This window comes from Carcharodon carcharias, chromosome 15 (assembly GCF_017639515.1).
Source record: "Carcharodon carcharias isolate sCarCar2 chromosome 15, sCarCar2.pri, whole genome shotgun sequence".
Classification (NCBI taxonomy): Eukaryota; Metazoa; Chordata; class Chondrichthyes; order Lamniformes; family Lamnidae; genus Carcharodon; species Carcharodon carcharias.
The window spans coordinates 126,034,075-126,046,473 of record NC_054481.1 but is presented as its reverse complement, the minus strand read 5'-3'; the positions used below and the strand labels follow the sequence as shown (position 1 = coordinate 126,046,473).

Sequence of the window (12,399 nt, the reverse complement as noted above, 5' to 3'; positions counted from 1 at the left end):
CTCAGATACTGAAGCAGCCCATGTCCAAATGCAGCAAGACCTGGATAAAATGCAGCTTGCCCTGATAAGTTGCAAGTAACAGTTATGCCACACAAGCGGCCATCGCCAACTAGAGAGAATCTAACCATTTTCCCTTGACATTCAATGGCATTACCATCACTGAATCTTCCCCCGTCAACATCCTGGAAGTTATCATTGACCAGAAACTGAACAGGACTATCCATATAAATACTGCGGCTACAAGAGCAGGTCAAAGGCTAGGAATCCTGCAGCGAGTAACTCATCTCCTGACTCCCCAAAGCCTGTCCACCATCTACAAGGCACAAGTCAGGAGTGCGATGAAATATTCTCTATTTACCTGGATGAGTGCAGCTCCCACAACACTCAAGAAGCTTGACACCATCCAGGACAAGACAGCTGCTTGATTGGCACACCATCCACAAAACATTCACTCCTTCCACCACCAACACACAGTAGCAGCAGTGTGTACCATCTACACGATGTGCTGCAGAAATTCACCACTACCACCTAGAAGGACAAGGCTAGCAGATAGATGGGGGAACACCACCACCTGGAAGTTCGGCTCCAAGCCACTCACCATCCTGATTAGAAACATATCACCGTTCCTTCACTGTCGCTGAGTCAAAATCATGGAACTTCTTCCCTAACAGCACTGTGTTTGTACCTATAGAACATGGACTGCAGCGGTTCAAGAAGGCAGCTCATCACCACCTTCTCTAGGGCAATTAGGGATGGGCAATAAGTGCTGGCCTAGCCAGCAATGCCCACATCCCATGAATGAATTATAAAAAAACTGAAAAGCATCACTCAGTGGTCCAAGCAGGAGAGTACTATTACAGAGTCACCCACAGACACAGAAGCAATTATGAATGCAGTCAAAAAAGGAACACAACAGATACTGTAATGTGCATAGAGAATAGTTATAGGTGACAGGACATAACGATTTCAGAAATGTCGAGGTTGAAGCATTTAATAGTTTCCCCTTCCCCAATTTTCTCCCCATCTTTCCCAATTGGCTAATTGCTGGGGTATTGTTCCTCAGCTTGAGGTCTTATGGTGACTCATGCAACTGCACATTCTTCATTTGCAATCCCAGCTTTTACATGGGCTGCAAAAGGTAGGAAGGTAAGACTTTCTCAATCACTGGTTAAGTCTCAGCTGGGGTATTACCTCCAGCTCTGCCCCCCACAATTTAGGAAGGCTGCTAAGATCTTTGGAGAAGCTGTGCAAGAGGATTGCTAGAATAGTACCAGAGATCAAGGAGTTAAGTGGAGAGATTAGGGAAAGCGGGGGCTGCTGTCTTTGCAACAGAGAGAAGGTTAAGGGGAGATTTAAGAGGCATTTGAAATCATGAAGGATTTTGATAAGGATGAACTGGTTCCTTTAGCAGAAGGATTGGTAACCAACAACACAAAAAATTGTAATCAGCAAAAGAGCCAGAGGTGTGATGGAGAGAATTTTTTTATACAGCCAATTGTTGAAACATAGAAAATAGGAGCAGGAATAGGTCATTCAGCCCTTCGAGCCTGCTCCGCCATTCAGTATGATCAAGGCTGATCCTCTATCTCAATGCCACACTCCCGCTCTCTCCCCATACCCCTTGACACCTTTAGAGTCTAGAAATGTATTTATTTCCTTCTTAAATATATTCAGTGAATTGGCCTCCACAGCCTTCTGAGGTAGAGAATTCCACGGGTTCAACATCCTTGGAGTGAAGATGTTACCCTTCATCTCAGTCCTAAATGGTCTACCCCATATCCTGAGACTGTGACCCCTTGTACTAGATCCCCCAGCCAGGGGAAACATCATCCCTGCATCCAGTCTGTCCAGCCCTGTCAGAATTTTATATGTTTCAATGAGATCCGCTCTCATTCTTCTAAACTCCAGTGAATACAGACCTAGTCGGCCCAATCTCTCCTCATACCACAATCCTGCCATCCCAGGAATCAGTCTGAGAACCTTTGCCGCACTCTGCCTATGGCAAGTATATCCTTTCTTAGGTAAGGAGACCAAAACTGCACACACTACTCCAGGTGTGGTCTCACCAAGGCCCTGTACAACTGCAGTGAGACACCCTTGCTCCTTTACTCAAGTCCTCTTGCAACGAAGGCCAACATACCATTTGCCTTCTTAACTGCTTGCTGCATCTGCATGCTTGCTTTCAGTGACTGGTGTACAAGGACACCCAGGTCCCTTTGTACATCAACATTTCCCAATCTATCACCATTTAAATAATACTCTGTCGTTCTGTTTTTCCTACCAAAGTGGATAACTTCACACTTATCCATGTTATACTGCATCTGCCATATGTTTGCCCACTCACTCAACTTGTCTAAATTGCCTTGAAGCCTCTTAATATCCTCCTCATCACTCACATTCCTGCCAAGTTTCATGTCATCAGCAAACTTGGAAATATTACACTTGGTTTCCTTTTCTAAATCATTGATATATATTGTGAATAGCTGGGGCCCAAGCACTGATCCCTGCGGTACCAATTAGTCACCGCCTGCCACTCTAAAAAAGACCTATTTATTCCTACTCTCTGTTTCCTGTCTGCTAACCAATTCTCAATCCATGCCAATATATTACCCCCAATCCCATGTGCTTTAACTTTGCACACAAACTCTTATGTGGGACTTTATCAAAAGCTTTCTGAAAATCCAAATACACCACATCCTCTGGTTCTCCCTTATCTATTCTGCTAGTTACATCCTCAAAAAAACCCCAGTCAGGAAAACATGATTTTCCTTGATATTTTCTAAGTGTTCTGTTATCACATTCTTTATAATAGACTCTAGCATTTTTCCTGCCACTGAGGTTAGGCTAACTGGTCTATAATTCTCTGTTTCCTCCCTCCATCCCTTTTTAAATATTTGGGTTACATTTACCATCCTCCAACCCGCCAGGACTGTTCCAGTGTCTACAGAATTTTTGAAGATGATAACCAACGCATCGACTATTTCCATGGCCACCTCCTTTGTTATCTTGGGATGTAGATTATCCGGCCCTGGGGATTTATCGGCTTTCAGTCCCATTAATTTCTCCATCACTGTTTTTTTGGGAATAGTAATTTCCTTCAATTCTTCCTTCTCACTAGACCCTCGATTCCCTAGCATTTCTGGGAAGTTATTTGTGTCTTCCCCTGTGAAGACAGAACTACAATAGTTATTTAATTGCTCTGCCATTTCCTTGTTCTCTATTATAAATTCTCCTGTTTCAGACTGTGAGGGACCTAAATTTGTCTTCACCAATCTTGTTCTTTTTACATACTTATAGAAGCTTTTACAGTCCACTTTTCTGGTCCTTGCAAGTTTACTCTCATACTCTATTTTTCCCCTCTTCATCAATCCCTTTGTCCTTCTTTGCTGATCTAAACTGATCCGAATCCTCAGGCTTGCTACTTTTTCTAGCAGCTTTATATGACTCCTCTTTGGATCTAATACTATCCTTAATTACTTTTGTTAGCTACAGTTGGACCACTCTTCTTGTTGAGTTTTTGCACCAGAAAGGAATATTAACTATTGCAATGCATACATTCGTTCTTTAAATATTAGCCATTGCCTATCCAACTTTTAATTAAGTTCCCCAATCCATCTTAGCCAATTCATGCCTCATATCATCGTAGTTTCCTTTGTTTAGATTCAGGAGCCTAATTCCGATTGGACTACTTCACGTTCCAAACTAAGGACGAATTCTATCTTGTTATAGTCTGAGATCTCGAATGCACTGCCTGAAAGAGCGATGGAAGCAGATTCAATAATAACTTTCAAAAGGGAATTAGATACTTGAAGGGAAGAAAATTGCAGGGCTATGGGGAAAGAGCAAGAGAGTGGGACTAATTGGATTGCTCATTCAAAGAGACAGCACTAGTAAGATGGACCGAATGACCTCGTTGCCTGCTATAATGTTCTGTGATCTGACCATTGAAGAGATCACAGTGGAACCCAATCCTGAGACTCCCAAACCTGAAGAGATCATGGAAAAGTGAACCGGAGCAGGAGCATTGACTGATTTTCCTCTTAATAGCCCCTGAACGCTATGCCCTATTCCTATTGCTATTCTGGCTGAGATCAGATCACCATGCACCAAAGACAGAACTTAAAGTAAATAAGAGAAGTGAGCCACTTTCTATTATCAACCCTACTAGCTTTGATGATAGAGTTTAGCATTTTAAAAACCTGAATGTCTAGCAGAAGGCATGGATTGTAACAAGGGCCAGGCATTGAAACGTTTCTAAATATGCTTTGCGTTGCTTAAAACATTTCTTACCGTTATGTTGCAATACTGACCACAAATATTTCATATAAACTTCTTATAATCGACGACAAATCATGTTACAAATATAATGACCTCAAAAGTACAGCTAGAGCGGAATAACATTGCCTCAAGTCCATAATATTCATGAAGTGGAAGTCTCACGTGTGTGCACAGGGAAGAAACAGTCTCGATCCAGAGCAGTGATGTTATTTCCCACGTTGCTAACGTTTCCCTGTTAACCACTGGGTTTTGGTCACAGGCTTCATTCAGTACTTAGTGTAATACCAAAAGAGGCTGGGTTTTTAAAAGTAGGATTGACTGGAATAAAATTGGAAAATACTGGGAATGTTCAGTCAGTCAGGCAACATCTATGGGGAGAGGTAGATCAGGCTTTATGTTTCCAGTTTAATGATCCTTTGGAACTGACGTATAATCCACAACCGGAAACACTAACCTTACCTTCCTCTTTCCACAGAAGCTGAACATTTCAACAACAGCAGCTTGTACTTATTTGGTATCTTTAACTTAATAAAACATCCTAAGGTGCTTCACATGAGCATCAGGAAACAAAATTTGATGCCAAGCCACATAAAGAGATATCAAAGCAGGTAACCAAAATCCTGCAGTCAAATCGCTGCCCCCAATGTGATCTCCTCTACATTGGAGAGACCAAACGCAGACTGGGTGACCGCTTTGCAGAACACCTTCAGTCTGTCCGCAAGCATGACCCAGACCTCCCTGTCGCTTGCCATTTCAACACACCACCCTGCTCCCATGCCCACATGTCCGTCCTTGGCCTGCTGCAATGTTCCAGTGAAGCTCAACGCAAACTGGAGGAACAGCACCTCATCTTCCTACTAGGCACTTTACAGCTTTCCAGACTTAATATTGAGTTCAACAGCTTCAGATCATGAACTGTCTCCTCCATCCCCACCACCTTTCCGATCCCCCTTTTTCCAATAATTTATAATTTTTTATATATGTTTTTATACATATATATTTCTTTTCCCACCTATTTCCATTATTTTTAAATGTATTTCCATCCATCGTTTTATCTCTACCTTTCAGCCTATTTCGATCCCTGCCCCCCACCCCATCCCCACTAGAGCTATCTGTACCTTGCTCGTCCTGCTTTCTATCCTTAATGTCATCAATAGCACGTTCCTCAGCTAATATCACCACCGTCAACACAACCTTTGTCCTTTTGTCTATGACATCTTTGGCAATCTCTTCTTTGCCTCCACCTATCACTGGCCCTCTATCCAGCTCTACCTGTCCCACCCCACTCAACCAGCTTATATTCCACCTCATTTCTATGTTTCTTAGTTCTGATGGAGTCATATAGACTTGAAACATTAACTGTATTCCTGTTCGCAGATGCTGTCAGATCTGCTGAGTTTTTCCAGCTATTTTTGTTTTTGTTTCAATTTCCAGCATCCGCAGTATTTTGCTTTTATCCTGCTCAAAGAGGTAGGTTTTAAGGAGTTTCTTAAACAAGTAAAGAGAGGTAGCGAGGCGAAGAGATTTAGGAAGGGAATTCCAGGACTTACAGCCTTTGGAACTGAAGGCAGTGCAGGGATCAAGAGAGATGGTGGTGAGATACAGCCGGGTGTCATTTCCAGTATTCTCGCATTTTATTTTAAATTTCCAGCAGCTGCAGTATTTTGTGGTTGGAGGTCAACAAGGCAATCAGTGTAAACATGGCCATAACTGTGTATTTCACCCTTTTGCAACTTCATCCAAACTGCAATTCACAATCAATCAAGGTCTACGCCCATGAGGCATCTTTTAGAAATAGTTTCCTTTTATAAAATCATTCATAGGATGTGGGTGCCACTATTGCTCATCTCTAACTGACCTTGGGAAGGTGGTGGTGAGCTGCCACTTGAGAATTTAACTAAGTATCTTGTTAAACTATTTCAGACAACAGTTAAGAATGAATCCTCTTTCTGTAGGTCTAGAATCATTTTTGGCCAGATAAGTTAAGGGTGATCAGTTTCTTTCTTTAAAGGACATAAGTGATGGCTTTTTGCACCAGTTTGGTAGTTTGCATGATCACCATTACTGATAGTTTTTTTATTCAGCCAAAGAAAATAAGTGATAGCCATTCACTGACTCATTCCTCACGACAATGCCTTGACCAATCAGAGTCAAGCTGCCTGGTTTAAATTTCAAACAATGCTTGGCAGTTAGCTTTCAGTCACCGTTAACTAGTGCAGGCTCCATGGCAACGCATCTACCAATCAGAGTCCACATGCCAACCAATCAGCATTCTTCTCCCATACAGTGTAAGTTGTTGCTTCCTCTGACATTGGTATTCTTACGATTGTCCTGATGAGTGCAAGACAAAAGTTTCGACAAAATGTCTTTTTTCAGCAATAATCAAATTCTGGACTACCAAACGACTATTTGAATTTAAGTTCCCCAGCTGCCATGGTGGGATTTGAATTCATGTCTACTGGATTATTAGGTCAGGATCTGGATTACTCCTCTAGTAATAAAACCACTATACTACCATACCTTTCATGGAGAGTGGTGGCAAAATGGGTTGGCGTTCCTTTCCACCTTGCATCCCAGGCCAGTGCTCTGGGGATATGGGTTCAAATCCTACCCAGGGCAGCAGGTGGGATTTAAATTCAATTAATACATCTGGAATTAAAAGCTTACCTCAGTAATGGTGGCCATGAAACCATTGCGGAATGTTGTAAAAACCCCATCTGGTTCACTAAGGAAATCTGCTGTCCTTCCTTGGTCTGACCTACATGTGACGCCACACCCAGGCAATGTGGTTTGACTCTTAACTTGCCCTTTGAAATGGCCTAGCAAGCCATTCAGTTGAATGGCAATTTCAGGGTGAGCAACAAATGCTGGCCTTGCCAGCAATGCCCCGATCCCATGAATTAATTTAAAAAAGGAAACTATTTCTCAAAGATGAATAAATAGAACATTCTCCATATTTAACCCTTGGTGAACAATTGAGCAAAGGCCAGGCACTTTACTCTGTTACCACCTGGCTGCTGCTACAGTGACTACACTTCAGAAGTACTTCATTGGCTCTAAAGTACTTTCAGACATCCGGTGGTTGTGAAAGATGCTATATAAAAGTAAGTGCTTTTTTTATTTGTTTCTGCAAAACTCAACAGCAATGTTGGAAGAAGTCTGGTTTCAGGCTATACAACAACCCGCTGGTCAAAGGTCACGATGAAATGTAAGAAAGAAAAGCATTTTAATTGGAAATAGATATGTATAAAACACTTTAATTCTCCAAATTCTTGCTTTGCCACATGCTAAAACTAGAAGCCTAGTAAAGGAGGTTTCTTCAAACAAGTGTAGCAGGTAAGCAGTTAAAAGCGCATTGTTGCTGAAGTTTTCACAGTCCCAAACAGCCCACATAAAATCACTCAGAAAGCCATTGTTCACTTATGTCTGCTGTATCGACCACACTGGAGATCCTGCATCACTATTTGTACATTTAGTTTTGAATTCAAGGCATTTACTGGATGACTGGGGTGGGCCATTAGCTAACGCAATTGTGCACAAGCTTCTCTTTACAAACTAAAAGAACGGCCTTTTGCAAGACCTTTTTAACCAAACCATTGGATAGTCACTTAACTAAGATAGCAGGTCATTGCAGTATTGAAAGAGGTAAGGCAAAGAGAATAGCTTTGCACACCATTTAAAAAAATTTACTTAAAAATTAAACAGTGCACGACATCACCAAGTGTGTAATGAGGGAAAAAGAAGGCAAGGTGAGTCAGAAAGCAATGATTAGATGACACTCCACGGATCACATGCCAATGATGCAATGACATTTGTTGAGATGGATTGAATTACCACGATTTGCCAAGTTTAAGACCTGACTTCAGTGTAGTCAGCAAATAGATCATCTCTTTAAAATGGCATGCTTCAAATAGACTATCAGGGATTTCAAATAAGCAACACAGGCACAAAACGTTGGGAGACTGGAAGGAGCTTTCTAAAGAGATTCCCTACTCCTTTCTTCACAAGTCTGGTGCCAACAGGTTACAGAGCACATGCCACCCAGCACAAAAGTGCCCATTATGTGAGCCACTCGTGAGTATTAGCAGGGCATCCCAGCCAAGCTCAGCTCCTTCTTAACCAACTCTACATCTCCCACTAGGGGTCAGAGGCTGACATTCTAACCCCGGGGTCACTCTGGCTGATTATATTGCCTTGACTACTGCCCATGTGAAGCACTGACTGGGAATTAAACCTCCCATTCTGTTTGATTCCATTTTACCTACTAACCCACCCAGAGAGTTCAAAACAGAGATTCAATCATTTTATTTTGGCTGCCAAGTAATACGTGAAAGATGAGAAATTTCCAGGGCTAAGCGGAAAGAGTGGGCCAAGTGCAACTATTTGGACAGCAACTTCAAAGAGTTGGCACAGATCCGAAGGGTCAAATGGCCTCCTTCTGTGCTGTATGATTCTGTGAACAGTCCACTATACAGTGCATACATGACTGTACGGAACTGGGGAAAAAGTTACACCCCTCTTGAAACTAGGCTCGAGGTAGTAACTTTCCCACCTGTTCACAACCAACAGGTGAAACTGGTGTCCAGTTTAGGAGTCTGCTTAGGCAATTTGCTCAATAGCCACACGCAGGGTCCAAAATCACACTGCTTCAGTCTGACACTTGCAATACACTTGGCACCTCTCCCACCCCCGGAAGAACAAACAAACCTTGTCCAGTGACAATTTCAGAAAGGTATACAGTGCCTTCTGAGTAAAGTACATTTATGGGCATCAATCACTGCAGAAAGGGGAAAGATGACTCACTTGCTTTAAGAGGAAAGAGGACTCCTTCCCTCCATGTATATCTGGCCAAAGAGTGCAACTGCACACGAAGAGCTTGTTCAACTCCCTCTGTTCAACTCCCTCCCTCTTGACACCCATAGCTCAACTTCATGACATGCCCCAACTTGCCCCTAGATCTCGCGGCCAAAAAAAAAATAGACCATCTGACTCCTTTGGAGGCTGTAAAAGCCGCGACATCATCGAACAATATTAAGAAGAGAGAATGTTTTAACTGCACAGCTCCGCAATTGATGCTTCTTCGTGCACGCATAAGACAAAAAAAACCCTGCGCAGCTCCCCCTCACCGTCCAGGGAAATGTGCTTTCTGAGGCTTTAATGTTCCTTTTTTTGTTGTTGAATGGTGGCTACAAGTATCGTTCAGCGGCCGGCATCAGGACCCATTCGATTTTGTAAATAAAATGATGTGAACACGTTTCGGCTTGTTTCAATATTCAGACTGTAACCACTCAACACATCAGGAGCATCCGGAGCCGGGAGCAAGTGTCCAGGGCTCCTTCAAGCAGAAAGGTAACTTTTTTTTTGGGGGAGGGGGAGTGGTGTTGGTGTGCAGAAAGGTAACTTTTTTGGGGTGGGTGTTTGGTGTGCAGGTTCTTATAGAGAGTGAATACACTCAGAATTCAGTACAATCCAGGCAGGTCATCATAACCAGTAATTAACTATGTTCAGAATTTAATGTTTTTTTTTCTCCTCAAAATAAAATGTTGCATTTAACATTTTGTTGAGACATATAATTGGGCCAAAAAAAAAATAACATTGCAAATGTAATTCAGCGTCACGTTGACATTAATCTTTCAAGTCGTTTCTGGTGCTTGCGGGGTATTATAATCAGAGACAATGTGTGCATTGTCTGTAGAATACATTGTACTTTGTAATGTAACTTTTTTTTTAAGAAAGAAGTGTATTGTCTTTTACTGCAAGAGGGATGTAATTGAGGAGGAGTTGGTGCTGTCGATTGTCGTACTGCGAAATGTTTCTCCTTGAGGTGTCCGCAAAGCAGCAATTGGGACTTCGCTGCTCCACCAGCAGCAAACTGGAACCAACCCACAACACTGCAAAGTTCCCTATTCTGCTCCATCCATTTCAACTTGCGTGCGTTTCCCAAAAGGCGAAAGTAGGTCGGTTTTATATATATATATATATATATATCTGCTGCGTAGACGATCATCCCCTTATTAGTGCAGTTTTTTTTTAAATGATTGTTACGAATTTGCATTCTAATACTCTTCCTGGTCTCCGGTCACTACTAAACATCGGTGTTGGGTGGTTTACAGCACATAACCTGAGGGAACTTTGTTAAAGGTAAAGTTTCCTCTTTTCTCATGCCTGGCTCCAGCTGCTCTTGGGGAAATGGTCACACTGTGGCTAAATGCTACCTTGCTGCAGTCCCTTCCTACTGTAAATCAGAGGGGTGCAGCATTATTGCCCCTTTTAGCTATTTTTTTTTAAAAACTGCAAAGCTGAACAGGGCAAATCTGCCCTCCAGTGGCGATTGTTGCAGCTCGTTTTATTTTATTCGGCCAAAAGCAAAAAAAAAAGACAGCAGAAAGACTCCGGCTCCCTCTGCCGGCCCTCCCCTTTAAGAGAGGCTGGTTGATATTGTACAGCTCCAGTCATTGCAGGCAGTGGACCTGTTCGCAGTGTTTGTGGAAGGGAAAAGTTAGCAGGACACTGCTGCCTGAGCTGGTGGCTCCTGCACACACTTGATAAAATTCAGCTTGATTTTCCCGCAAGGTGAAGGTAACCCAGGGGCAATGTGTAAGTACCGTTATTCTGTAAGAAATTTTAAAGTGCTTTATCATAAATGACCTTCAAATGATTCCACTGTCTTAAAGCCGGTCCTTTACACATCATATTGCATGTATGCAGATATCTATGGAATATTGGAAACCAGTTCTTTTCTTTTGAAAAAAAACTCATTTTTAATCGCCATTCCTTGTAATATTTTGGGTTGGATTTGCTCTTGCCTATGGAGTCGATTCGGCATTATCCAGCTGCTATATTCTGCTGCATGCAGTGTCTCAACAAATCCTCCAGTTATATTCCATGTATAACTTTACAGCATTGCAGCCCTCTTAATTCACTTAATGTCAGAGAAAGTTTTTTTCCCTCCCTTCTCTGAACTTGAGTTCTTAACTTAATTGTAACCAAAGCTCTTTGCTTTAGTTACAATTACTGAGTGTTAAAAAACCGAAAGTTGGTACTTTCTGCTTGAGGTTTGTGTCGTGTGTGTTCCACTGGACATTTGAGGTGGGGTTAAATTGGGGATTCAGGTCTGATGGATACCCTCTTTGCTTCTAGCAGAATCCCCTGGATAAACACAGTTTCAGATACAAGGAAACCTCAAGCATTGATCTTAAACTGGATCTCCATCATCGGGCTGCTCATTTTGCATTTTGAGCAGTTTTTAAAGAATCGCTAATATCGGCACATAATTTTCAAAAATTCTGCTTCAATGACTTTATTTTAGTGCAGAGTTGAACTCTTACTGCCCTGTTTAAACTGCAGATAGACTGGAGTTAAGGTGCTGCGCCACCTCATTCCATTCCCCAGAGGTATTACATGTGTGACTGTGTGCACATGTGTGTGTGTGTAGGGTTGCCCTGCACTTTAAGAAGGCTTGGTTGGTATCGTACCATCCCAGGCCACTGCAGACAATGGATTCATTAATTAGAAGCATGTGCACCTACTGTGGGCTTGGATGCATGTTTGCATGTTGCTCCACCCTATTGAAACCTAACCCATAATTCAGGCCCAGTATTCACAGCTGGTTTCAGAGGAGATATCGCTTGGTCAGCTCTACTTTATGTTCTGGATTCTTTCAAACACATGTGCTTACAGATGTTGCATGAGTTACATGCGTACAATTAATACAAAATCTTTTCAATGGAGAATGTGGGAGAACATTTGCAAATGCATTGAAGTTCAAGCTGGGATGTCTGTCATGACTTACACTGGTCATCAGTGTAGATGTGAAAAGCATTGCGATATTTTCACTTGTGCCAAAAGTTAGCTGTGCTCTGGGAAGGATTTACTCCAGTGGTGATGGAGTACTTTTTATTTATACCAAAATCATAAACACCAGAGTAAAGTAGGTGTTTTTGCTTAATAATAAACAGGAACTCTCCACCCGATATACAATATTAGTTGAGCAGAAATGTACCAAGTATATTCTTGCTGCCTGGCATCTTCAAAGAGTGTTAAAGATGCCTAGGGGCATTTAAATAGTAGAAGACCTCTGATGTTCTGCACCTTGTGGCCGTCTGCACAGGGTTGTCAATG

The 12,399-nt window shown here is 42.2% G+C and overlaps 1 protein-coding gene across 1 annotated transcript in view; it reads right to left on the bottom strand.

Annotated features, from left to right (window-relative positions):
- Window positions 1-9,119, bottom strand: part of h6pd (hexose-6-phosphate dehydrogenase (glucose 1-dehydrogenase)) — a 93,668-nt gene extending 84,549 nt beyond the window's left edge. The window contains exon 1 of the mRNA XM_041206356.1: window positions 9,082-9,119. The gene's annotated coding sequence lies outside the window, so the exon portion shown is untranslated. The remainder of the gene's footprint in view (window positions 1-9,081) is intronic.
- Between the last annotated feature and the right edge of the window lie 3,280 nt (window positions 9,120-12,399).